Below are 27505 nucleotides of genomic sequence, written 5' to 3' on the forward strand. Positions count from 1 at the left end.
TGTCTCTGTCCATTTGGGTGGGTCTTGATAAGTTTCTGGAGTCCTATAAAAGTGGAAACATTTTGGAGAATGAAGGAGATTCAGAGAGATCAGAGCTGAACTACATAGCCACAAGAAGCAGACTCCACCAGCCAGGACCTCTGGAGATGAAGAAGGGAAATGCCTCCAAAGGAGCTTCATGAAACTGGAAGCCAGAAGAATCTAGCAAATGATGTCGTGTTCACCATGTACCCTTCCAGATAAAAAAGGAACCCTGACCGTGTTCACCATGTGCCTTTCCAGATGAGAGAGAAGCCCTGACTGTGTTTGCCATGTGCCTTCTCACTGGAGAGAGAAACCCTGAACTTCATTGGTCTTCCTGAACCAAGGTATCTTTCCCTGGATGGATGTCTTTGATTGGACATTTCTATAGACTTGTTTTAACTGGGACATTTTCTTGGCCTTAGAACTGTAAACTAGCAACTTATTAAATTCCCCTTTTAAAAGCCATTCCATTTCTGATATTCTGTATTCTGGCAGCTAGCAAACTAGAATACTGCCATTGACAAAAACAATTCAAAATAGAAAACTGAAAAGTGCATAGTGAAATGAAATCTTGGATCAAGTATCAATGGAAAATTGGAAATGTTTGTCCAGTTGTGTTAGTTAGATTCAGTTGTCAACTTGGCCAGGTGAGCATACCTAATCTTGTTGCTGCGGACATAAGCCAATGGTACGTGAACCTCATCTGTTGCCGATTACATCTGCAGTCGGCTAGGAGATGTGTCTGCTGCAATGAGTGACGTTTGACTTAATTGGCTGGTGTTTAAATGAGAGATTGCAACATAGCACAGCCTAGCAGCTTGGCATTCCTCATCTCAGCACTTGCAGCTCAGCCCAGGCCCTTGGAGATGGAGAAAGAAATCATCCCGGGGAAAGTTGTTGGAACCCAGGGGCCTGGAGTAGAAGACCAGCAGAGACCATCCTGTGCTTTCCACATAAGAAAGAACCTCAGTGGAAAGTTAGCTGCCTTTCCTCTGAAGAACCAACAAAATAAATCCCCTTTTATTAAAAGCCAATCCGTCTCTGGTGTGTTGCATTCCGGCAGCTAGCAAACTAGAACACCAGTATACTTGATGAATAATGATTTAGATGAGGTATTAAAGTTTATCAGATCCAGCTCTGGTCTGGCATTCCATGTAAAAAAAGGATGTAGGCTTTTGCCTTCACAATGGTCTCTTCATCTGTCAGTGTTACACTATTGTCATCAAAATGGAACCAGTGACCTTCATGAGTTGCCTATGTACCTGGAACCATGGTGCATCACCACTGCAGCAAGGTTGTAGAAGCAGTTGTCTGGGCCACTGTCCTCAGGCTTTAGTAAGAAGTATTTCATGTTTAATATGTAGGTCACATGAAAGAAATTGTACAGATGTGTCAACTTTGTGTCTTAAATATGCTGTCTAGTGAAATCTTTTCCCATGTAAGCATAGCACCTTGGGTAGTTTTTGAATCCAGACTTTATTTTCTTTTTGCATTTGTGGCACATACATAACCCCATCTCATTAAATTCTTCTAAGTCAGTAAACTGTAAAGACAATCTTGTAGTGAACAAAACTGGTGCATTTCTTGGTTCTTAGAGCACTTATTTCAGAAATTACTTGGAATATGTAATGAAATGTGTAGGGATGAATCAAACTTCCTAGATTCTGTTACACATCTGAGGCCATTAACCTCATGTAGAATGCCTGCAAATATAGCTGTAACAACAGTAGATCCTCCAGTTAAGCAGTATTTGTTACTCACAGACAGAGGATCATTCTCCTGGAAAATTGCTGACTGGGAAACACCATCGAACCTCCCTGCGGTTCCAGTTGTAGGTGGTCTAAATGGTAGCACATGAATTCATGGGCATCCTACTGCTGATAGTCCATAAATTTGGCATCAACTTCAAAACAATATAAAATAAGTTAATGTAATACACCACATTAACAAAATATCCATGGATAAGAACTCTGTTCTAGTTAGTAAACTGCCAGAATATGATATACCAGAAACAGAATGGCTTTTAAAAAAGGGAATTTATTAAGTTGCAAGTTTACAGTTCTAAGGCCATAGAAGTGTCAAATTAAGGCAAGGCTATAAAAATGTCCAAATTAAAGCACTAACAAGAGGTTACCTTCACTCAAGAAAGTCCAATAAAGCTTGGGGTTTCTCTCTCAGCTGGAAAGGCACATGGTGAAGTCTGCTAGCTTTCTCTCCCAACCCCTTGTTTCATGAAGTTCCCCCCCAGGGGTGTTTTCCTTCTTTATCTCCAAAGATTTCTGGCTGAATGTACTTTAAAGCTTTTTCCAAAATGTTTCCCTCTTGAAGGGCTCCAGTAAGCAACCCCACCTTGAATGGGTGGAGACACATCTCCATGGAAACCATTGAATCAAAAGTTACCACCCACAACTGGATAAGTCACATCTCCATAGACCCAATCAAAAAGATCCTACCCAGCAATATTTAATGATGATTAAACAACTTGGCTTTTCTGGAGTACACAACAGATTCAAACCAGCACAAACACTAAATATTGTTAAGGTGGCAATACTACCCAAAGCAATTTATAGATTTAATGCAACCCCAATCAAAATTCCAAAAACAGAAAAGCCCATCATTGAATTTATATGGAAATACTGGAATAGGGAGTTGTAGGCCTCTCTCCTCTCCTGAACACAGACAATGGGCAGGCAGATGCAGTCCAAACAACTGTTCTGGGGACCCAGAAACCAGGGGAGTGCTGCACAGCAGTCAGAGAAGAGACTGAGAAACTGTGGTGAAAAACTGTGAGTAACTCACATGGCTGAGATTCCTTGTGCACATCCCTCATCAAATCCCTCATCCTTGAGGCAAGAACCTTTGGGTCAGCCTGCCAATCCCTGCAAAGCAGACTGCTATGGACTAGGAGGGACATAGAATCACTCATACTCAAAAACATGGCCCAGTATGGAGCCTGGTATTAGTCAGGAAATTTAGACCACTGAGTCTTGCTGCTTTAGCCCGTCAAGAACAAATGCAGTCCACACAGTGTTCCAAATCATATGAGAGGCAAAATCCCAGAAGGCTAAAAATACCCTGCCTTTTTAAGGATGCATGGAACAGGTTGCCAGAGCATGCCACATGCTGGGTAAACCAGGAAAGCACACCATTGAGGAGCTAAAAAAAAAAAAATACTTTTTGGTATTATTCCTGCCCTCTCTGTAGGGCCCTTTTGAACTGGTCTGCTCCCAGCATGTGTACCTGGGCTTGTTTTGGTTAGTAAATATTGATAAAAGGGGGGGGGGGGGCGGGCGGGGATCAAAGAAGAGCTTTAATACAAACCCAATGAATAACAAATTCCAAGATAAGAGAGAGAAACTGATCTTCAGAGTAAACTCATCAAGATAATCAGATACCCAGATATCAACAAAAAATTGCAAGTCATACTAAGAAGCAGGAAGATATGGCCCAAAGGAACAAATTTAAAAATCAGAGGAGGATGTGCCACAGTGGCTCAGTGGCAGAGTTCTCACCTGCATGCCAGATACCTGGTTTCAATTCCCAGTGCCTGCCCATGTAAAGAAAAAAAAAATCAGAATAGATACTGAATATGAAAAGACTAATAAAAAATATTCAAACCAATCTGTGAAATCAACTCAATGAGATAAAGGTAAATATGGCAAAAGAGATAAAGAATATTAAGATGACATTGGGTAAACATAAAGAAAAATTCAAAAGCATACAAAGAAAAATAGCAGAATTTATGGGAATGAAAGGCTTGAAAGATTAAATTAAAAGTATATTAAATTACAGGCCATGGTGGCTCAGCAGGCAGAGTTCTTCCCTGCCATGCCAGAGACCTGGGTTTGATTCTCAGTGCCATGCAAAAAATAAAAAATTCACTACAGTCATACAACAACATATTGGAACAGGCAGAGAAAGGATCAGTGACCTAGAAAACAGGCTATCCAAAATCAGACAAAAGAGCAGTAGAGAAATGCATGGAAAAAAAAAATGAGCAGGGACTAAGATTTGAATGACAGAATGAAGCACACAAACATAAGTGTCATGGATGTCCCTGAAGGAGAAGAGAAGGGAATAAGGGCAGAAAGAATATTTGAGGAAATAATGGCCAGAAACCTTCCAAATATTATGAAAGTCATAAATATACATATCCAAGAAGGGTAACGTACTGCAAATGAAATAATTTCAAATAGAACTTCTCTAATACATATTGTATTGGTCAGGGTTCTCTAGTGAAACAGAACCAACAGGAGATATCTGTAAATATGAAATTTATAAAGGTGTCTCACACAACCATGGGAATGGAAGAGTCCAAAATCCACAGGGCAGGCTATGAAGCTGGCAGCTCTGATAGAGGGTCTGGATGAACTCCACAGGAGAGGTTCACTAGCTGAAGAAGCAGTGAAAAAGTCTCTCTTCTCCCTTAAAAGTCTTTGACTGATTGAATTATCAGACAAATGGGCATCATCACTTGGCCAAGTTGACACCAAAACCTAACCATCACATACGTGTTAATCAGATTGTCAATGCCAAAGCCAAAGAACTTTGGAAATAGGAAGACAAAAGTGATCCATCACGTTCAAGTAAAACTAAATGCTGATTCCTCAACAGAAACCATAGAGGTGAGAAGTCAGTGTTGTGATATATTAAAGATACTGAAAGAGAAAAACTGCCAGACAATAATTTTTGTGCTTCAAAAATGAGAGTTTAAAATATTCACAGATAGCTAGAAAGTGAGAGAGTTTGCTAGCAAAAATTCTACTCTACAAGAAATACTAAAGGGAATTCTGCAGGCTAACAGGAAAAGATAGGAGAGAAAGCTTGGAGTGGAGGTAGAAATGAAGATTATCACTAAATGTAACTAAAAGAAGAAGAGAGACAAAAGAAGATATGACAAATGAAAGACAAAGAATAAAGTGGTTGAAGTACATTGAAGTAAACACTGCCTTTAAGTAATAACTGCAAAGAATTTCATTACTGTATGTTATCAGGGATTAAACTCCTCAATCAAAAGACACCGACTGCCAAAATATATGTATGTGTGTGTGTGTGTGTGTGTGTGTGTGTGTGTGTGTGTGTGTGTGTATAAATGACCCATCTACATGTTGTCTAAAGAGATCCACCTTAGACTCAAGGATACAAATAGATAGAAAGTGAAAGACGAGAAAGAAATATTCCACACAAATTGTAATCAAAGAGAAAAGAGCTGTGGTAGTTATGCCAATAGTGGACAAAATAGACTTTAAATGCAAAATTTGCTGTAAGAGATAAAAAAAAAAGAACACTATAAATTAATAAAATGGGCAATCCACTGAGAAAAATAACAATCATAAATATTTATGCACCTAAGCAAAGTACCCCAAAGGACATGAAGAAAACAGTGGCCAAACTGAAGGGAATAAAAGATGTCTCTATAATAATAGCTGGAGAATAAAATACACTACTCTCATGAATAGATAGAACATCTGGAAAGGTGATAAATAGGAAAACAGAAAACTTGAACAATGTGATAAATGATGTAGACCTAAAAGTTATACACATAACATTGCACTCCAAAATAGCAGGATATATATTCTTCAAGGGCTCATGGAACATTCTCAAGGTTAAACCACATATTGGATCACAAACCAGGTCTCAATAAATTTAAAAAAGACTGAAATTACACAAAGAACTTTCTCTGATCATAGTGGAATAAAGCTATAATTGACAACAGGCAGAAGACTGGAAAATTCACAAATTCATGGAGGCTAAACAATACACTTTTAAACAATCAGTGGATCAAAGAAGATATTATAAGAGAAATCAGTTAATATTCTGAAAAAGTGAAATGTTATTAGGCTTCAAAGAACGAGTTAAGTAGTTTTCTCTCCTCTTCAATTTTTGTAATTTGTAAAATGCAGGATCATTTTAATTCTTCTTGGAATGATTGGTAGAATTCACTTTTAAAGTCATCTGTTCCTGGGCTCTTATTTGAGGGGATGGTTTTGATGACTGATTCAATCTCTTTACTTGTAATTGGTTTGTTGAAGTCTTATATTTCTTCTTGAGCCACTGTGGGTTGTTTGTGTTATCCAGGAAATTTTCCATTTTATCTAAATTGTCTAATTTGTTGGCATAACTTTTTTCATAGTATGCTCATGATCTGTTCTATTTCTGTAAGGTCAGTATTAAGGTCCCCCACCTCATTTCTGATTTTATTCATTTATATCTTCTCTCTGTTTCTTTGTCAGTTAAGATAAGGATTTTCAATTTTATTGATCTTCTCAAAGAGTCAACTATGGTTTTGTTGATTCTCTCTACAAATACTGATCCTGCTCAAACACAAAAAAAAAAAATTGAAGAAGAGGGAAAACTACCTAACTCATTCTATGAAGCCATCATGACCCTAATATCAAAGCTAGGTACAGATACTGCAAGAAAGAAAGATTATAGGCCAATTTCTCTAATGGATATAGATGCAAAATTCCTCTACAAAATATTTGCAAACTGAATCCAAGAGCACATTAAAATATTATACAGGATGGTGTGATGATAGCTCAGAAGGCAGAATTCTTGCCTGCCATGCTGGAGACCTGGGTTCAATTTCCAGTGCCTGCCTGTGAAAAAAAAAGAGTATACACTATGATCAAGTGGTCCTATATTTAGAAAGTATCAAATAATCTACAAGAAAAATACTAGAGCTAATAAATGAGTCAAGCAAAGTGATGGGGTACAAGATCAGCACACAAAAACATCAGTACTATAAAACATTGCTAAAAGAAATAAAAAATTAATGGAAGGACAGTTCATGTTCATGGTTTGGAAGACTGAATATTATTAAGATTCTAATGATGATTTGATAAATTCTACCAAAATTCATTTACAGATTCAATGCAATCCCAATCAAAATTCCAACAGCCTACTTTGCAGAAATTAAAAAGCTAATTATTAAATTTATGTGGAAGGATAAAGGGCTCTGAATAGCCAGAAATATCTTGAAAAAGAGGAATGAAGTGGGAAGACTCATGTTTCCTGACTTTAAAGCATAATATAAAGTACAGTAGTCAAAAAAGCATAGTACTGGCATTAATATAGATATACTCACCACTGGAATTGAATTGAGAGTTCAGAAATAGATCTGCACACCTACAGCCAATTGACATCTGACTAGACTGTCATGTCCACTCAACTGGGACAGAAGAGTCTCTTCAACAAGTGGTACCAGGAGAGTTGGATACCCATATGCAAAAGATTAAAAGATGACCACTATCTGACAACTTTATATAAAAATTAACTCAAAATGCATCAAAGACCTAAATTTGAAAAGCCAAGACCAGCAGAATTCTTGCCTACCTGGGTTCAATTTTCAGTGCTTGCCCATGAAAAAAAAAAAAAAAGCAAAGACAATTAAATTCCTAGAAGAAAATGTAAGAGGCAGCTTAAGGATCTGGTGGTACCATCAAAGTATAATCCATGAAAAAAAATACATAAATGGGACCTCCTCAAAACTGAAAACTTTTGTGCTTTGAAGGACTTGTCAAAAAGGTGAAAAGGCAGTCTACTCAATGTGAGAAGATATTTGGAAACCACATATCCAATAAGGGTTTAATATTCAAAATATATAAAGAAATCCTACAACTGAATAATAAAATGCAAACAGCCCAAATAAAAAAATGAGCAAAACTCTAAATAGACGTTTTTCCAAAGAGAAATATAAAATGTCTAAAAAACATTGAAAAGATGTTCAACATCATTAGTTATTAGGAAAATGCTCATCAAAATCATGGGATATCATTTCACACCTACTAGCATGGCCACTTTGAAAAACACAGAAAACTACAATTGTTGGACAGGCTGTGATGAAATAAGTACACTTATTCACTACTGGAGGAAATAAAAAATGGTACAGCCCCTGTATAAGACAGTGTGATAATTCCTCAGGAAACTAAATATAGAACTTCCTTATGGTCCAGCAAACTCACATGTATTACAGGGGTATTTACCTAGTAGAAGTAAAAGCAGGGATATGAACAGACAATTTCACTCTGATGTTCATAGTAGCATTATTCACAGATGCCAAAAGATGGAAACAATTCAAGTGTCCATCAACAGATAAATGGGTAAACAAAATGTGGTATATACATATGATGGAGTATTATGCAACTGTAAGAAAAAATGAAGTCCTGATGCATGCAATGACATGGATGAACCTTGAGGACATGAAGTTGAGTGAAATAAGCCAGATACAGAAGGATAAACATTATATGATCTCACAAATATGAACTGAATATAAAGAATAAATTCATAGAGTTAATATGTAGAATATAGGTTACCAGAGGATAGAATGAGTATAGATGATGGAGAGCTGATGCTTAATTCATGCAGAATTTTTAATAAGGGTAATTTTAAACATTTGGGAATATATAGTAGTAATGGTAGAACATTATTGTGGGTGTAATTAACAGCGCTACATTGTGTTTGTGATTGTAGTTGAAAGGGGAAGTTTAGGATCATGTATGTCACTAGTAGGAAATGAAACATGTGGAGGATGAAACATGGAACTATATAACATAGTAAAACCTGTTGTGAGTGACAAAAGTGGTTAATAGTACAAATTTAAGAATGTTATTCTATGAAGTAGAACAAATATATGTCACTATTACAAGTGTTACTAGGGTGATATGTGGGAAAATTAAACCTAATACAAACTATGAACTAAAGTTAAAAGTATCATTATAATATTCTTCCATCATTTTTAACAAAGGTACTAGACCAATGTTAAGTATCAATGATAGGGGTTATAAGTGGTATGGGGTATTTCTTTTTGGAGCAAAGAAAATGTTCTACAAATTAATTGTAGCAATGAAAGTGCAAGTCTGTGATTATACTGAGAGCAACTGACTATGCACCTTGCATGGATTATATGGTGTATGAATAAAACTGCTTTAAAATATATATATGGGGACTTCTGGGGAAGATGGCTGACTAGAGTAGCTTGAGATTAGGCCTGCTCCATGGGCAAATTAGAGAAGGGACAGGAGGGTGACTGAGGTGGCAATTCAGGAGTGTGGCTAACATGGGAGAGCCTTCTGTACCACATGTGGCAACCCTGGTTGCAGAGGACAAGGAACTGAGAGTCAGAAAGCTGGAGCCTGGCATGGAAGCACAGAGCTGCAGAGCCTGCAGGAGTGCATGGAAGGGAACACAGGACTAGAAAGTAAGCCAGGCTGCATACCTTGGGCGTGCTACCCTCACCAGCATGGCCCCATGACTGATGACTCACCCCACACCCCACGCACCTGAACCCCATCACCCACTCTCATTCCTCATACTCCAGGCACACCCACCCCACCAGCCCCCAGTGCACTTACCTCCCCCACACCCCATCCCAAATGCAGCCCAACCTACCTCTCCTGCACACCTCCCAAGCACTACCTCCCCCTCCCTGTTCCCTGCAAGATATTGCCAGCACATAAAGGTTGCGTGCACTAACTTCCATACCCCTGCCTCCCCACCACCCATAGTGTTACACAGCCTCACCTCCCCTCCCTTAGCTCAGCACATGTATTTATGATACTCCCAGGTTCACACATGTGCACAGGCCCCCAATCAAGTCATTCAGCTTGGGGAACCACACTTTACAGCAGTCCTAGAACCATGCATGTGCACAGCCCTCAGCCTCACTTCTCAGCCCTAAGAAAGTGCTGACCTATGCAGCTGGGTCATAGCTCCCACCAATCCATGAAGGCATAATGCTGACCTGCTCCCACAGCTCTGCATATGTGCACAAAGGGCCCCATGCCTTAGACCAGTGCATACAAGGGCTACACACCCCAGACTGGTGCACCTGTGCAGCTACATCCTACTTGGCCACTGGGCACCCATGTTTATAAGCATCAGCATAATATGCCCAACCTGTGCCCACAATTGCACTGAAACAAATCACCATACTGAGCTCTCAACCCTGTGCCCTGCTCCCTGATATCATCCACCCAACAAACACAAGGCCTTAAGCTACTGAAAGAAATCAACTCCCAAAGTATATCAATCAAGATATTTACATGCCACAAAGACAGCAGAAGATCACTAAGAATATCACAATGTACACAGATATAGCCCTGCATAATGACCAAATTAAAATACCAGAGGAGACACAGACATTGGAACAACTAATCAAAGACAGTCATACAACTCTACTTAATAAAATAAGTGGAACAGCAAATGACATAAAGGAGATCAAGAAGACAGTAGAAGAGCACAAAGAGGAATTTGAAAGAATAAATAGAAATAGAGCAGAAATCATGGAGATTAAAGACTCTGGTCACCAAATGAAAAACATACTAGAGGCACACACACCACAACACCAGATTTGAAGAGACAGAAGAAAGAGTAAGTGATACAGGAAAACAAGTGATACAGGAATAAGTGAACAGTAAGAATTGACTTTGAAGACTTAAAACAGCAAATGGCAAAAAAAAGGGGGGGGGGGAATTCAATGGGAACTCAGGGAAATGATAGACAAAATAAATCACCCAAATAGAAGAATCATTGATGTCCCAGAAGAAAAAGAGAGGAGTAAAGGGCTAGGAAGAGTAGTGGAGGATATAATGGGGGAAATTTTTCCAACACCTATAAAGGACATAAATCTACAAGTGAAGGAAACCCAAAGAACTCCAAACAGAATAAATCCAAATAGGCCTTCCCCAAGTCTGTCCAATGTTGAGGAGAAGCAGAAAATCCTGAAAACAGCAAGAGAAAAACAATCTACTACATACAAGGGAAATCAAATAAAACTGAGTTCAGACTATTCTACTAGCACCCTGGATGTGAGAAGGCAGTGGTATGATATATTCAAGATCCTGAAAGAGAAAGACTTTCAGCCAAGAATTCTGTACCCAGCTAAACTGTCCTTCAAAATTGAGGGAGAGATTAAGGTTTTCACTTTTTCAAGACTTTTAAGGTCCTGAAAGAATTTGTCAACAAGAGACCAACCCTATAAGAAATACAAAAAGGACTTCTGTCAGCTGAGAAAAAAAAAAAAAAGACAGAAGAGGGAGGTCTGGAGGAGGGCACAGAATTGAAGAGTTCCACTAAGGGTGATTTAAAGAATACAAAGAGAGAGAGGGAAAAGAATACATAGATCTGACAAATAAAATACAAAAGATAAGATGGTGGAATCAAGAAACACATTTTCAGTAACAACTTTGAATGTTAACGAACTAAACTTACCAATTAAAAGATAGAGATTGGCAGAATGGATTAAGAAACATAATCCAGCTATATGCTGCTTACAAGAGACTCATCTTAGACACAAGGATACAAACAGATCGAAAGTGAAAGGATGTAAAAAAAATTTCCACGAAAGTTGCAACCAAAAGAAAGCAGGAGTAGCTATACTACTATCGAACAAGATAGACTTTAAATGTAAAGACATGATAACAGACAAAGAAGGATACTATATACTAATTAAGGGCCAAATCACCAAGAAGATATAACAATCATAAATGTCTATGCTCCCAACCAAGGAGCTCCAAAGTACATGAGACAGACATTGCCAAAACTGAAGGAAGTGATAGATATTTCAACAATAATAGTAGGAGACTTCAATACACAACTCTCCTCTATAGATAGAACAACCAGACAGAGGATCAACAAGGAAATAGAGAAGTTAAATAACTTGATAAATGAATTAGACCTAACAGACATATATAGGTCATTGCACCCCAAAGCACAAGGTTATATATTCTTCTCTAGTGCTCATGAAGCATTCTCCAGGATAAATCATATGCTGGGGTACAAAACAGGTCTTTATAAATTTAAAAACTTTGAAATTACTCAAAGCACTTTCTCTGATCACAATGGAATGAAGCTGGATCTCAATAACCAGCAAAGAATGAGAACATTCACAAATATAAAGAGATAAAATAACACATTCTTAAACAACCACTGGGTCAAAGAAGAAACTGCTAGAGAAATCAGTAGCTTTCTGGAGACAGATGAAAATGAGAATACAACTTACCAGAACTTATGGAATGTGGCAAAGGCTGTGCTGAGAGACAAATTTATTGCCCTAAATGCCTATATTAAAAAACGAGAAAGAGCAAAAATTGAGTACTTCACAGCATACCTGGAGGAACTTGAGGAAGAACAGCAAACTAACCCCAAAGCAAATAGGAGAAGAGAAATAACAAAGATTAAAGCAGAGATAAATGAATGGGAGAACAGTAATACTAGAGAAGAATGTATAACCTTGTGCTTTGGGGTGCAATGACCTATATATGTCTGTTAGGTATAATTCATTCAAACCAACCAAAAGTTGGTTCTTTGAGAAAATCCATAAAATCGATGGGCCACTAGCAAGAATGATGATGGAAAAAAGACCATATGCAAATAAAATCAGAAATGAGAAGGGGTGTGTTACCACAGAGCCTGAATAAATAAAAGAAATCATAAGAGGATACTATGAACAACTGTACACCAACAAATTAGACAACTTAGATGAAATGGACAAATTCCTGGAGGCAAAGCTACCCTGACTCAGGAAGAAATAAAAGATCTCAACAAACCAATCACAGATAAAGAGATTCAATCAGTCATCAAAAATCTTCATACAAAAAAAGAGCCCAGGACCAGATGGCTTCACAGAGGAATTTTATCAAACATTCCAGAAAAAACTAACACCAATCCTACTCAAACTTTTCCAAAAAAAAACTGAGGATAAAGGACCTCTACCTAATTCATTTTATGAAGGTAATATCATTTTAATACCAAAACCACATAAAGATGCAATAAGAAAGGAAACCTACAGAACAATCTCCCTAATGAATATAGATGCAAAAATTCTCAATAAAATATTAGCAAATCAATTCCCACAACACATTAAAAGAATTATACACCATGACCAACTGGGGTTTATCCCAGGAATGCAAGGATGGTTCAATACAAGAAAATCAATTAATGTAATACAGCACATTAACAAATCAAAAGGAAAAATCACATGATCATCTCAATTGATGCTGAAAAAGCATTCAACAAAATTCAGCATCCTTTTCTGATAAAAACACTCCAAAAGATAGGAATCAAAAGTTGCTACCTCAAAATGATAAAGGGAATATATTAAAAACTGACAGCCAGCATCATACTCAGTGGATAAAGACTGAAAGCCTTCCTCCTAGGATCAGGTACAAGACAAGGATGCCCACTATCACCACTATCATGAAACATTGTGCTAGAAGTTCTACCTAGAGCAATCAGGAAGGACGAAGAAATAAAAGGCATCCAAACTGGAATGGAAGAAGTAAAACTTTCATTATTTGCAGATGATATGATACTATACTTGGAAGATCCTGAGAAATCTATAGCAAAGTTACTTGAGCTAATAAACAAATTCAGCAAGGTGGCAGGATACAAAATTAATGTGCAAAAATCAGTAACATTTCTATACATAAAAAATGACCTAGCTGAGGAGTCAGTTAAGGAAAAAATTACATTCAAAATAGCACCTAAAAGAATCAAATACTTAGGAATGAACTTAACTAGAGACATAAAGGACTTGTACACAGAAAACTACATAACATTGCTAAAAGAAATCAAAGGAGTTATAAATAGGTGGAAAGACATTCCCTGCTCATGGATAGGAAGGCTACACATAGTTAAGATGTGAATTCTCTCCAAATTGATCTACAGATTCAACATAGTAGTAATCAAAATTCCAACAACCTACTTTGAAGATTTGGAAAAGCTAGCTACCAAATTCAACTGTAAGGGAAATAGATCCCCAGTAGCTAAAAGCATCCTAAAAAAGAAGAATGAAATAGAGGATTAATACTCCCTGACTTTAAAACCTGTTGTAAAGCCACAGTGTCAAAACAGCATGATACTGGAACAAAGATAGAACCAATGGAATCAAATCGAGACTGCAGAAATAGACCACCAAATCTATGGTCAACTGATTTTTGACAAGGCCCCCAAATCCTCTGAATTGGGACAAAACAGTCTTTTCAATAATTGGGCATGGAAGAACTAGATATCAATAGCTGAGAATGAAAGAGGATCCCTATCTTATACCCTACACAAAAATTAACTCAAAGTGGATCAAACACCTAAATATAAGAACTAGCACCTTAAATCTTCTGGAAGAAAATGTAGGGAAACATCTTCAAGACCTAGTAGTAAGAGGTAGCTTCCTAAATTTACACCCAAAACACAAGCAACAAAAGAAAAAATAAATAAACAGAACTCCACAAAATCAAATGCTTCTGCACCTCAAAAGACTTGTCAAAAAGGTGAAAAGGCAGACAATTCAATGGGAGAAAATATTTGGAAATCAAATATCAGACAAAAGTTTGATTTCCTGTATATACAAAAAGCACACAACTCAACAACAAAAGAACAAACAATTATAAAATGGCTAAAGATATGAATAGGCATTTTTCTGAAGAGCAAATACAGATGGCTCAAAAGTACATAAAGAGATGCTCATTTTCACTGGCTAGAAGGGAAATGCAGATCAAGACTACAATGAGATACCACCTCGCACCTATAAGAATGGCTGCTATTAAACAAACAGGAAACTATAAATGTTGGAGAGGATGTGAAGAAACTGGGACACTTATGCACTACTTAGGAATGTATAACGGTGCAGCCACTATGGAAGACTGCTTGGCAGTTCCTTAGGAAACTAAATATCAAGTTTCCCTATGACCCAGCAACAGCACTATTTGATATATACCCAGAAGAGCTAAAAGCAATGACACAAATAGACATTTGTTCATAGCAGCCTTATTCACAATCACCAAAAGTTGGAAACAAATCAAATGCCCCTCAATAGATGAGTGGATCAACAAAATGGTATATGCATATGATGGAATATTATGCAGCAATAAGACAAAATCATGCCCTGAAGCACATGACAAGATGAATGAGCCTTGAGGACATAAACTGAGTGAAATTAGCCAGATGCAAAAGGATAGATACTGTATGATTTTACTTTTATGACCAGCATAAAGGTATAATCAGAGGCTTATAATACAGAAGACAGGGGACTTAGAGATACAAGAAGCTAGAGATGGGTGAACGATTAGCTAACAAGATTGAATTCCAATGCAAGGGAATAGATAGAAGCGAAGGTGATTCTCTAGTGGATCTAGAAGTAATATTACCATATTGAAGATGAACAAGATTGAAAAGGGTTGTACAAACTTACATGTCCCATGGATCCACACTAGAAATATGAATGAGTTCTTGTAAGAATTATTTCAAAGATATGATTCTTGTATAAAGAGTGTTTAAGTCCAGGGTATGGGGGAAAACTGCTATTGCATGCTATGAGCTCTGTTCAAAAGGAAACCATCAGCACTACCACAGCAACAGCAGAGGGAAATAATGGGGGGAGGGACAAGAGTTAAGAGGAGGCTTAGCTTCCCTATTTGGTGAGGGTGTGTTTATTGGTTTTCTGTCTCTTGGGAACAATGAAGTTATCTAAAATTGAGAATGCTGATGAACCTGGACTTTGGGCCCTCTACATGATGCCCGATGAATGCAGGTGGCTGAAGGACACACTGACAGAGAAGTAGATTGGTGAACAATGGTGTATACTTATGAATGAAGGGGTTGTGCTGCTACAAAAAGGAACAATGTCATGAGGCATGCAATAATGTGAATGAACATGTGAGACATTTGGTGAGACAAAATAAGCCAGAAACAAAAAGAAACCAATGGTATGGTCACTTTTAGAAAATGCTTACAAGAAAACAGGATCCTAGATTGTAAGCTTTTAGAGCAGATACATTAAGCCCAGACTGGTGATTATTATTTCTGGATTTTGAGGGGCTAATTTATATACATAACCTGATATTTAGAGATAAGAATGAACTTGAATAGGTTGGAGTTGAAGTAATTCAGAATATAGAGGTAAGGAAGACAGTGTTTATATTTTATAACCACACATACTCTTTGAGACGAACAGAAGAAAGGTTTATTTGATCTGGAATTGAAATTTCCTGTAGTGCGTAATCTAATTCAACCTATTTGTATACCTCATTTGAACAACTGAAACACAGGAAGCACAGAATAAGACAGAGGTCCTTTAATCCTGTATGGATTATTGTAATGCCTAGAAACATCCTAGAGTATATTAAGCAGATAATCAAAAAGGATGGGCCAAGTTCCCTGAGGGAGGGAGGAATAATATGGAACTATTAAACCTTACCATCAGAGAATCCCCTGATACTGTGTCAAACTTTAGGGATACCCAAATCAATAGGCCATGCGCTTGATCATGAGGCTCATTCTTGTGAAGCTTATGTAGGTAGCAGAGAAGCTTAGACTACCTATAGGAATGCCTAAGAGTTACTTCTGGAGGACCTCTGATGCTCAGATGTGGCCTCAGCCTCTCTGAGCCCAACTCTGCAAGTGAAATCATTTACCTCCTGCCTATGTGGGGCATGACATCTAGGGGTGAAAGTCTCCATGGCAACATGAGAGATGACTCTCAGGGATGAATCCAGACCTGGCACCATGGGATCAACAAGTACACCCTGACCAAAAGGGGTGAAAGAAGTGTAATAAATAAAGTATCAGTGGCAGAGAGTTCAAATACAGTCGGGAGACTACTTTGGAGGTGGCTCTTGTGCAAGCTTCAGGTAGAACTTGCTCCCTATCATAACCTGCCAACCCCCAACCAGGACCATTCCAGCCAATCCTAATGAGCACCTAGGGAAATATATGAGATTCCACAAGGGTTCCAGGCACTAGAGTAACTTTCCAGAAACCTACAACCTCCAGATGGGTCCCTCATCCAGATAAGTCCTGAAACCTAGCCGAGCCTCTCCAGAATATTAGACAGTTCCATCTCCCTACCCCATATTAGTGACAGACCCTTCCACTATCAAAAATTTAGAATTGCCATAGCCCAAACAACCCCAAAGAGAGGTATGGGAAGATCAAAAGTGATGGTGGAATTATATATAGAAGATAGGACCTAACAAATGAATATGAATGCTGAATCATTAAATTGATATCTCTTTTAGTCTCCAGCATTTTAGAGCAACTAGAAGTAAAAACTTAAAATTGTGAAATTGTAATACATGTCAATGTCTGAAATATGTTCTACAACTAATTGTGTTGCTGTGCTTGGAAATTTATAATTCTTTTGTATATATGTTATTGTTCACAAAAAATGAAGGAAAAAAGTCAATTGTGATGATAAAAAAAAATTTAAGCCCTCTAGCCTCCTATATTCTGGAACAGCTGGAAGGAAAAATGTGAGAGGATCATATGGATGCCCATGATGAACTCTGGGATCTTTCCTGTCACCGCTTGTAGAAGAGTACTTGGAAAACTATTGCTTTTTTATATCTTTGCTTTGTATATGTTATACCATGCAATAAAAAAAGTTAAAAATAAATAATAAGAGGGACAAAGCATAGAATAAATCGGATAGATGGGTCAACAGGAGTGAGGGGAAGGGGTACATTATGTATGAGTTTTTTCTTTTTCTTTGTTCCTCTGGAATGATGCAAATGTCCTAAAAAAATGATCATGGTGATGAATACATGGTGATGAATATGTGAGCATAGATTGTACACCATGTATGGGATGTATGTGTGTGAATATCTATAAAAATATTAAAATATAAATAAATAAATACTTTAAAATGGATAGTATATGGGAAAAATACAATAATGCAAACTAAAGTCTATAGTTAACAGTAACATTGTAATAGTCTTTCATGATTATAACCAAGGCAGTATATCAAAGCTGAATGTCAATAATTGGGGGTTATAAGGGATAGGTATGGTATTTTTTCTTTCTTTTTCAAATAAATAGGAAACTGTTCTCATATGGATTGTGATGGTGAATACATAACTATGTGATTATGCCAGGCATCATTGATTGAACACTTAGGATGGGTTGTATGGTGTGTGAATAAAACTGTTTGGGAAAAAAATTGAGATATTTCAGACATGCTACAGTGGCTACTATCAATAAATGGAAAATTACAAGTGATGGAAATGATGTGGAAAAGTAGGAATTTGTTCAGTGTTGGTGGGAATGTAAAATAGTGCAGCCACTGTGGCAGACACTTTGGCGGTTCCTCAGGAAGCTAAGTACAGAATTAACATATGACTTGGCAATTCTACTTCTAGGTATATAATCAAAAGAATTGAAAGCTTGGACTTGAACAGGTATTTGCACACTGATATTCAGAGTGGCTTTATTCATAATTACCAAAAGTTGGAAGCAACCCAGTGTCTATCAACCGATAAATGGATAAAATGTGTTATATACATACAATAGAATATTGTTCAACCATAAAAAGGCATGAGGTCTTGATATATGCAACATCATGGATGAACTCTGAAGACATCCGGTTGACTGTAATTAGCCAGACACAGAAAACAAATACTATATGGACTCACTGATATGAAATAATTAGAGTAAGCAAACCCACAGAGTCAGAATTTAGTATAGAGGTTACCAGGGGATGGGGTGGGAGAAAAGAATTAAGAGTTAAGGCTTAAAATGTTAAGAATCTCAATTTGGGATGATTAAAAAGTTTGGTAATAGGTGGTGGTAATGGTAGCACAACACTATGAATGTAATTAAAAGCACTGAATTATATATCTCAATGTGGTTCAAATGGGAAATGTTACATTGTACTTATGTTACTAGAATAAAAAAAAATTTTAAGCCATGAATTTCAGTATTAAAAAAGTGAACTCTAAACTATAGACTAAAGTTAGTGGTGCAATTATAAAAATGTGATTTCATCAATTGTAGTAAATTTATCACACCAATGCAAGTTGTTATAATAGAGTGGTTTATGGGAATTCTGTATTTTATGCATGATTGTTCTGTAAACCCATAATTCCTTAATAAAAAAGAATGCTAACAATGATGGGATTGCACATGGGTTTTATTTTCATTTTTATGTATTTCTGCATTTTCCTAATTTTCTATAATTGCTTACTTTTTGTGATCAGAAAAATAAACAATGATTCTTTATATCTTATCCACATCATTATTGCTCATTCCCTTGCCAAGGAAAGCCATACACAGACAATACCTGTTTTCATGTTTCATAACATCTAAAGACCAGTCATTCCACATGTTTCCTATTAGCATTAAAATCCCAGGTACAGGACAAGAGGAAAATGTGCAGAACACTCAAGGGAAACAAGGACAAGACATCTACCAGGTCAAATCTCTGATGCTGATTCACCTAGCTAAATCCCCATAATAAATAATGTAGCAGGCAGCCCCTGTTTGCCCAAGCCATTTCCTCTCACAACAGGCAGGCCCCTGTTTACTCTGGCCATTTCCCCTTTCAGAAGTCTCACTCAACCTGGGAATGTTTCAAAGTTCCCATAGGTAGGATGGGAAAAATTCCTGTAGGGACCCCCTCCCCCTTCTGCAAATCAGCATGTAGCCAAGTGCTTCCCTTAAAACCCTGTGACAACCCCCGTTGGGGGCTCAGACTTTCAGAGGCTACTCAGCTGAGCCCTATGGCTATAGATGAATAAAATCTGCTTCCTGAAACTTCAGAGCCTCCACCCTGGTTTGTTCTGTTTCCACGTAACATTCCTGGAGGCTTGCAGCCTTATTCCTGGTTTCACACAACATTTCTGGGGGGGTCTCCGGGATCGAGAGGCTGGTGATATTCTCACCTCCTTTGCCCATAGCAGCGGCATTGCCCAGATTGGAGACATGCTGGAATTCAGTGCCGGCAACAGGGCTTTTCCCCATCTTTTGGATTCCTGACCTCCCTGGCCAGGGCATCTGTCACTGCTGGAGCAGCAACAGATCTAGGACAGATCTGTTCCTGGGAGCACCGCCAGTTTAACTGGTAAGCACCTGGGTGTATCAGCTTCAGCCCACTCATAAAAGGTTAGGGGAGCCTGAGTGGAAGGGGAGGCTCATCACCTCCCAGAGACTCTCTGAGTACTGGTCTCCAATTGGGGGACCAGGGAAAACGGAAATCTTCAGTTTCAGTTTCTGGAAGGCAGTGTGGAAGGGGTATTGGAGTGTGTGCATGATCACGTGAGTGAGAGGAAGTCCTGGGCTGTAGGAGCCGTGCACCAGGCCGCAACTGAGTTTGGACCCTGTGGTTCCTGCGACCCTGCTAGGGGCCAGGCCAGACTGAATGAAATGATCATTTGTTCAAAATCCTTTGTTGTTTGTCTGTAAGCCCTCTCCCTGACTGTTGGCACCACCGATATGGGAGGGAAAGTCAGTAAGTCACCATTGCAGTGCATGATGTCCAACTTTAAAAAAGCTTTTACTGATTACTGGGGTGTCAAGCCAACCTCTGACCAACTTAGGAAACTGTGTGAATTAAAGTGGACCACTTTGGGGGAGGATAAAAAGAAATTATCTTTTATTATGGCTTATCATTACTCTGTCATATAAATTAAAATTTTCACATTTCAGAGTAAGAGGAGAACATCTGTGTAGGGGTTTTAAAATTTATCTCATTACACAAACAGGCCTGTAACAGTGTTGATACAAGATTTTGCTACACACAGTAACAATTGCATAGTCTACCAAGGAAATGTTACAATTACCCTGTTATACAAACATCCTTTAATTTATATTAAAAAGTATGAGGCATTTTATATGTATATATATTTGCATCATTTCATTCATGTATGCATTTGGAAAACTGTGTACCTACTATACACACAGTACTCCTTAAACACTAATGAGAAAACAAAGATGAATAAGGCATCATCCCTGTCTTAAGGGAAGTATAACCTAGTAAGAGAAAAATAAATTTGTAGAGTCTGTTCTGTACAACTGATGTTGCCATTGCATGACCTTGGTAAGGAACAGCTGAAATGTGTGCTCTAGCTGGGAGGACTGGCAATCCTCCCAGAAGGAGGGGCACTTTAATAAAGATATCTAGGTCCTAAGAAGTTCCTCTTGGTCCCTAGCCAGTTCCCAGAGGACCAAACTGGGCCCAGTCACATAAGCTAGTTGGAATTTGGCCACTATTGTGTGAAAATATCATAAAAAAAAAATGCATGCAAGCAGTTAGAGAAAGAAAGAGGAAAAACTTAGGAAAAGAAGAAGGGAGAGAAGAACCTTATGAGAGAGGAAGTGCACCTCATCAGAATCTTATGCTCTGTTATGAATCGTTACTAAGGAGAGGCTGAATGTTGTCTCCAAATTTGCTGTGAACCTTTACTAATAAGAGTTGGAATGCTGCCTCTGAAACTCTCCAGCATTTCACTTCAGGTGTTGGTGCCATCTGGTGATGTAACAATGCTTTACTTTTGAATACTCTTTTAATTAATATCTTTTAATTATTTTCTTTAATTACTTTCCTCATAAAATCTGTTTTTATATCACTGAAGTCTGTGTTGTCCATGAATCTGAACCTATAAATTAGGTGGCCACAAATATCACGTTGCCTTTGGTGTGACAAAATTGGTGCTGTGAGCAGGATTCACATTTCAGCAAGGCTTCACAGTGGTGAAAGTGTGTATGACAAGCTTTAGAAAATTTGTGCAGAAAATATGGACTGTGTTCTTCTGAATATTGTAATGCTTTATTAGGACCATTCTTGATAAATTTCTTTCTGGTTTCTTGTCCTTTTTGTATGCAAAACATTTTGAATTTAAATGGTTTGTCTCCCTGGTTTGTACTTTCTAATGCTATGAGACATTTGGGAATTTTTAAGTCAGTAACCCCTCTTCAAGATTTACTTGAGATAGATTAATAGTGGGTGATAAGCTTTGGACATAGATTAGGAGATAATGTCATTTTTGAAAAAGTCCCCTAAGCTCAAGGTAAAGAACCAAGAAATCCCAGGATGGGATGATTTACCTTTCTCCTCACTTGCAAAGGAATAGGCAAAACGCACAGGACCCTGTAAAGACTGGGGAAACAGAATTAAACAGGGAAAGCCTATTCAGGTTGCTCTGTGCCTAGAAAACATTCCATTAGAAAAAGGGAAAGAAATAATTGGAGTGTGTAGAAGGGATGGGCTTTGTTAACAGAATATAGAAAAATGTGTGAACAGAGAAATCAAGTAATCTCTGAAAAAATGAATTATGAAAAGGAATTGACAGAATTACAGGAAAAAACTGTCCATGCTGCAGAATCAAAATTTTATTTTGGAAAATCAAATTTATAATTATCAGTCAGAAGCTGAGATGGCCACAGTCCCTGTGGCCCAATATAAATATAAAAAGAGATGAGGTAAAGTGAACAAAGGGGAAGTACATATGGTACTAGCCACTGCCACTGCTGATTGGGATCCTGATGAGTGGGATGGTGATGTGTGGGATGAGGCAGATGATGAAAATATGGGAATATTTTAGATGAGAAAGTTTGTCGGAAAGAAAAGAGTAAATATCCTCTAGAAATTGGAGCTCACCCAATACAAAGGCAAAAAGAAGAAAAACAGCACAATCAGACTACTTTCAAAACCACTATAAAAGAACAAGAAATAACTGACATTCTTAGGCATTTTACTCAAAAACTCGTGAGCCACTGATTGCCTGGATGGTCAGAATTGCTGATGCAGGGGCTGGAGGAGCCATGCTGGACTATGCTGATTGCATAAAACTTGTAGGAATTAGTATCAATCCCTTTTACAGACTGCTTTTCAGGAGAAAAGCTTTCTGCAGACTAGGGAAAGTTCTAACCTGCTGGTATCGGCTGCACAAGGGTGTAATGAGCAATGACCTGCTGACACTATGTGACCATGATATAATCGACCTTGGTACACTTTGCGAGATGCTATGCAGAAATTTAATAAGTAAGTTATTAAGTCAGCAATTGTATTGGGAGAGGCCAACAAGTATCACCTCCTCCCTGTCAATGCTTCACACAGAAATCCTATCATTAAGGTAGTATCTCTAGAATATAAACACTTGATAATGACTTTATTATTAGGAAAAACAGGCTATCCACTTAACAATGTCTTAAATAAAATGGCAGAGCTGGGAGACATGGGAGACTGGAATACAGGGGAAGGAGAGACCAAAAGATATAATAGGAGATGGTTCCCCAATACCAGTAACAGGATTTCCCTCAGAGACGTGTTCCAAGTATCTGAGATAAAGAGTATGTATGAAGGAAAATGTAAACCGAGTTATAATTGTAAAGTGAATAGTGGTCCTACTCCTGGCAAGGCAGAAGACCTGTGTCCAGCTCCCTTGGCATCACTGTACCCTCATTTAGTCCCTTTCTTCCAGACAAAGGGATTAAGCCAAACCTCATTATCTTTGACTCCAAATTTGCAACTCCCCTTTGGTTTTATGTTTCATATTTTTAAAATGGGGAAGCTGCTTAATATGGAGAAACTTGTTGCTTGAAAGTTTTATCCTTATGTTTTTTTTAAAGTCATGATAGGTACCATTAATTATTATTTTTAAAATTGTATATTAATGTTTCAAATATGCATTGAGTAAAGCATCTTAAGCACTTAACTTTATTCTGACAAATTCGATTTTGATGGTAATTGTATGTGGCAAAACGTTTGCTTAAGGTAATGATTTAAGTATGAAGGATATAAGGAATGTGGTTTTACTAAAAGGAAAAAGAGTAGTTTTGTCCTAAGATAAAATAAATGACTGTTAAAAAATGAGGGAATTGTAAAACAAAGCCTGAACAAATATAGTAAGTTGCCTAAGTTTTGTGGAAAAGGAAATTATGGTCAAAGTTAGGAAAACTTTTAGGTGAACCAAAAAGGAAGATGTTGGAAGCAGTACCCTAACTTTTTAGTATTTACCCTTCCTACATGAGTTTAAGCTGGGAACTTGGTGTGGCTAAAAGACTGGAAAAAAAGAAGGCTCCCTCCAGCCTCAATGGAGAGGCCCTTACCGTGTTGTTTTAGCAACACCAACACCTGTCAGAGTAGTAGAGACCATCCTGTGGATTCACCACTCTCGGTTCAAGAGGGCCACCACAGACGAACCCTGGGAGTGCACCCCTGAGCCTGAACACCTGACGCACATCATTCTCTGGAAGCCACTCCATCCTTCTCCATTGCAGCCAAGATCAGCTGACCAGCCCACGACTGAGGTCTGAATGACCATTGTTGCCCTGCTCTAATTCACCGGAAGCAGCTAGTCAACGTACGGCCAAAGGCTGAGGAGACCTCCAAGTCTCCTCAGTCACCCTGGAAACTGACTGATCAATGCACGGCCAAAGATTAGAGAATCAACACACGGACATCCTGGCCTGCCAGGTCTGTGGACCAATTGTCTTTTCTTGTCCTTTGCATTTGTCTTTCATTTAACAGTTTTAGCCCTCCTGGAAATAGGTCTCCTGGTGTTCTCCCCGAAAACCAACTTTAATTTGGTAGGATCCCTCTTACCCAGGTAACTTCCCCTTCCTAGCCACTGTCCAGTGTGTGTCTCCATTCTTTCAATGCGGCTAATTGTACATTCATGTGGTGGCACTCCCCACAGTACCATGCACCTCACTTCTGTTTCTGCTCGGCATGGTCATTACCCCTTCCAAGGGGGATGATGCATGCCAGGCATGCCTCAAGACCACCTATGTTGGGGAAAAGGTGGAAACTACCATAGTTTTCTATAACCAGTATTCATGCCAGGGCAGTTCTCAGACCTGCATTAATCTGTATGCATCCTAAGGAAGGTCCCCCAATATGCTATAATCCCACCTTGCCAGGTTCAGTAATGCTGTTTTTGCTGCTCTAGGGCAGCAGGGTGATTGCCATAACCCTGAGAAAGGGAAGCAGTTTCCAAGTCGCCTGACCTTCCACACATGCACAGTTTTACCCCCTCCAAATCTGACACCTTTCGTGGTGCAGTTCTCCTGGTAGTGCAGTGTGTATGAGATCAGGGGGAGGTCTTGGTTGTGCTGAGGTGGAGTCCTCCTGGGAGCTGGTGCCATGCAGTTTGCCTATTGCCCAAAGCTATGAGCTGGACCTCAATGGAAAAAAACCCTGGGTTCCCCCAAAACATGTGACCAGAGCAAGGCCCTGCCAGCAAGTGAGGGAATCCCAAAGCAGGTACTGGGTGTGGAGACCAGGGGACATAGGCTGTCGAGGAAACAGATTGGACCCTCTCAGGGGGTGCTGCCCCTTCTTCAATTGCACACCTCACTTGGCCCCAGAGGATGGCTGGTTAGCCAAAGACGGGTAAGATTCCTCAGGAGAGGAACAACCTTAGATAGGCATAGTTGCAAAAGGGCCATCAGGAGAAAACTTGGGGCCAACAGAGGTGGGGCACAGACCCTCATCACCACCCCCCAGCTTTGCAGGGGCCTAAACCCTGCATGGCTACCTTGTTTCCTCTGCTCAAATCAGGATATACTAACACCTGCAACAAGAAAAAGATGAGATATAGGTGATGGCGTGGGCAAGCATCAAACAGGGTTAATGTAGCAGGTAGCCCTATTTGCCCAAGCCATTTCCTATCACAACAGGCAGGCCTCTGTTTACTCAGGCCATTTCCCCTTTCAGAAGTCTCACTCATCCCCCAGGAACATTTGAAACTGCAAATAGGCAGAATAAGAAAAATTCCTGTAGAGATCCCTCCCCTTCTGTACATCAGCATGTAGCCAAGCGCTTCCCTTAAAACCCTGTGACAACCCCTGCTGGGGGCTCAGACCTTCAGAGGCTACTCAGCTGAGCCCTTTGTCCATAGACGAATAAAACCTACTTCCTGAAACTTCAGAGCCTCAACCCCCAGTTTCTTCTGTTTCCACACAACGCTCCTGGAGGCTTACAGCCTTGTCCCTGGTTTCACTCAACAACAAGACCATCCATTTAGATTATGAAATAGAACTTTTCTTTGAAAGAAGACATAGAACTACTTAGTTTTCTTAAATAAAAAAGTATCTTAAGAGATGGTATTATTACTCTATTACTATACTCTCATGGATTATATAAATGATATAAATGGGAAGGTACATATCACCGCTGGTGGTACATAGCAATCCTGTCCAAAAATGAACAGATGCAATCTTTAGATATCATTTTTGTTTCTGTAGTACAACAGGAGAGAACACCTGGTGTTTGAAGTGTGCTCAATTTCATTATAGAATATTAAAAGGGATTGGCAAATATTGAACCACAGCAGTAATCAGATACTATGTGAAATAGTTTCATGTGGTATCTGAGGTATTGTTAATCTATTTTTAGAAATCATTGAGAAATAAAGAGAAACCAGAAACCAGGAGTAAGAAAAACTTCCCCCTTTTCTAAAATGTAGGTAAGTGCGCACAAACCATTTGTTGAGTAATCTATTCTACAATGTTTCATCCCTGGGTATCAAGCTCAATTAAAAGGGATCTGAAAGCTATGGCAAGACTAACCTCATTTTTTAAAATAAGATCATTAAACTGGCGATTCTATAAATATGTTCGCATATTTATTTTTTGAAAAGGCATTTATCAAAGTCTCTCATAAAATCCCTGCACAGAAGAAGGAGAAATGTGAGTTAGATGAAAGCCCAGTAAGGGGGACTTGTACTATACAAGAGTAGTGATCGATGAGCCTGTCATCTTGAATGGAAGCCTCCAGGGTGTAGGTATGTGTGCCTGTGCCTGTATTCATGAATGGGTGGATGTATGGGGATTTTTAAATCTGCACAGGGTACTGTCACGCAAATAATCTTTTGAAGAACACTAGAGCATTGTGCTTAATGGAAGAGTGCTGTGCTTAATGGGAAACTACTAAATGACCTGTGCTTATGCACATACAAATCTACATATATATACACACATTGTGTTGCAAATTTTCCTAAATTCCTCTTTTTTCTTTACCCAACACGTTCAAGTGTTCTTTGGGTCCTTGTAATTACTCCTCCAATGGGTGTTTCTAATTTGTCTATATCTCACCATATCTATTTTACCACCTGGCTGAAGCTACTACAGTCTCTCACCTGGCCTCTGCAACTGTCTGGAAGGCAATTGTCTACTTCAACTATTGCTCCCTACAATCAATTCTACACACAAAGTGAGCTTTTAAAACTTAAATTACATCACCACACTCCCCTGTTTAAAACTGTCCAATTTTTTAGAATCAAATCAAAAGGCCCTACCCTGACTCACAAAGCCCATGCGTGGACATCTGGCCACTGCCTGCATGTCCCCTCAGCTATAAATCCCTCCTCCTTGGTCCCTGCACTCCAGCCATTTTCAGCTTAGGGACTTTGCCTACCATACCCTTTGCCTGGAATATCCTTTCCCCAGTGCCTTTTTGTCTTTCAGAGCTCAGTTTAAATGCCACCTCTATACAGGGTCCCCTTCTGAATACTAAATTTTAAAAAGCCATCCCATTGTATCCCCTTATTTTAATCCTCTGTATGGCACTCTATCAGTCAGGGCCAGTCTGGGGCCCAAAACCAGTCTGGAGTCAGGGAATTTCATATAAAGAATTATCCAGGCATAAAGTCATTAACTATTGTCTTTGTTTCCCTCAGTTACTATCACAAATACCACACAATGGGAGGGTTTAAAGCACAGACATTTTCTGGCTCACCCTTTCAACACTCAGAGAAGTCTGAAATTGTGG

The 27505-nt window shown here is 38.7% G+C and overlaps 1 pseudogene; it reads right to left on the minus strand.

Annotated features, from left to right (window-relative positions):
• Positions 1-1139: 1139 nt before the first annotated feature.
• Positions 1140-27505, minus strand: part of LOC143690534 (ubiquitin carboxyl-terminal hydrolase 3 pseudogene) — a 32620-nt pseudogene continuing 6254 nt past the window's right edge.

Source organism: Tamandua tetradactyla, chromosome 7, assembly GCF_023851605.1.
Source record: "Tamandua tetradactyla isolate mTamTet1 chromosome 7, mTamTet1.pri, whole genome shotgun sequence".
Taxonomy (NCBI): Eukaryota; Metazoa; Chordata; class Mammalia; order Pilosa; family Myrmecophagidae; genus Tamandua; species Tamandua tetradactyla.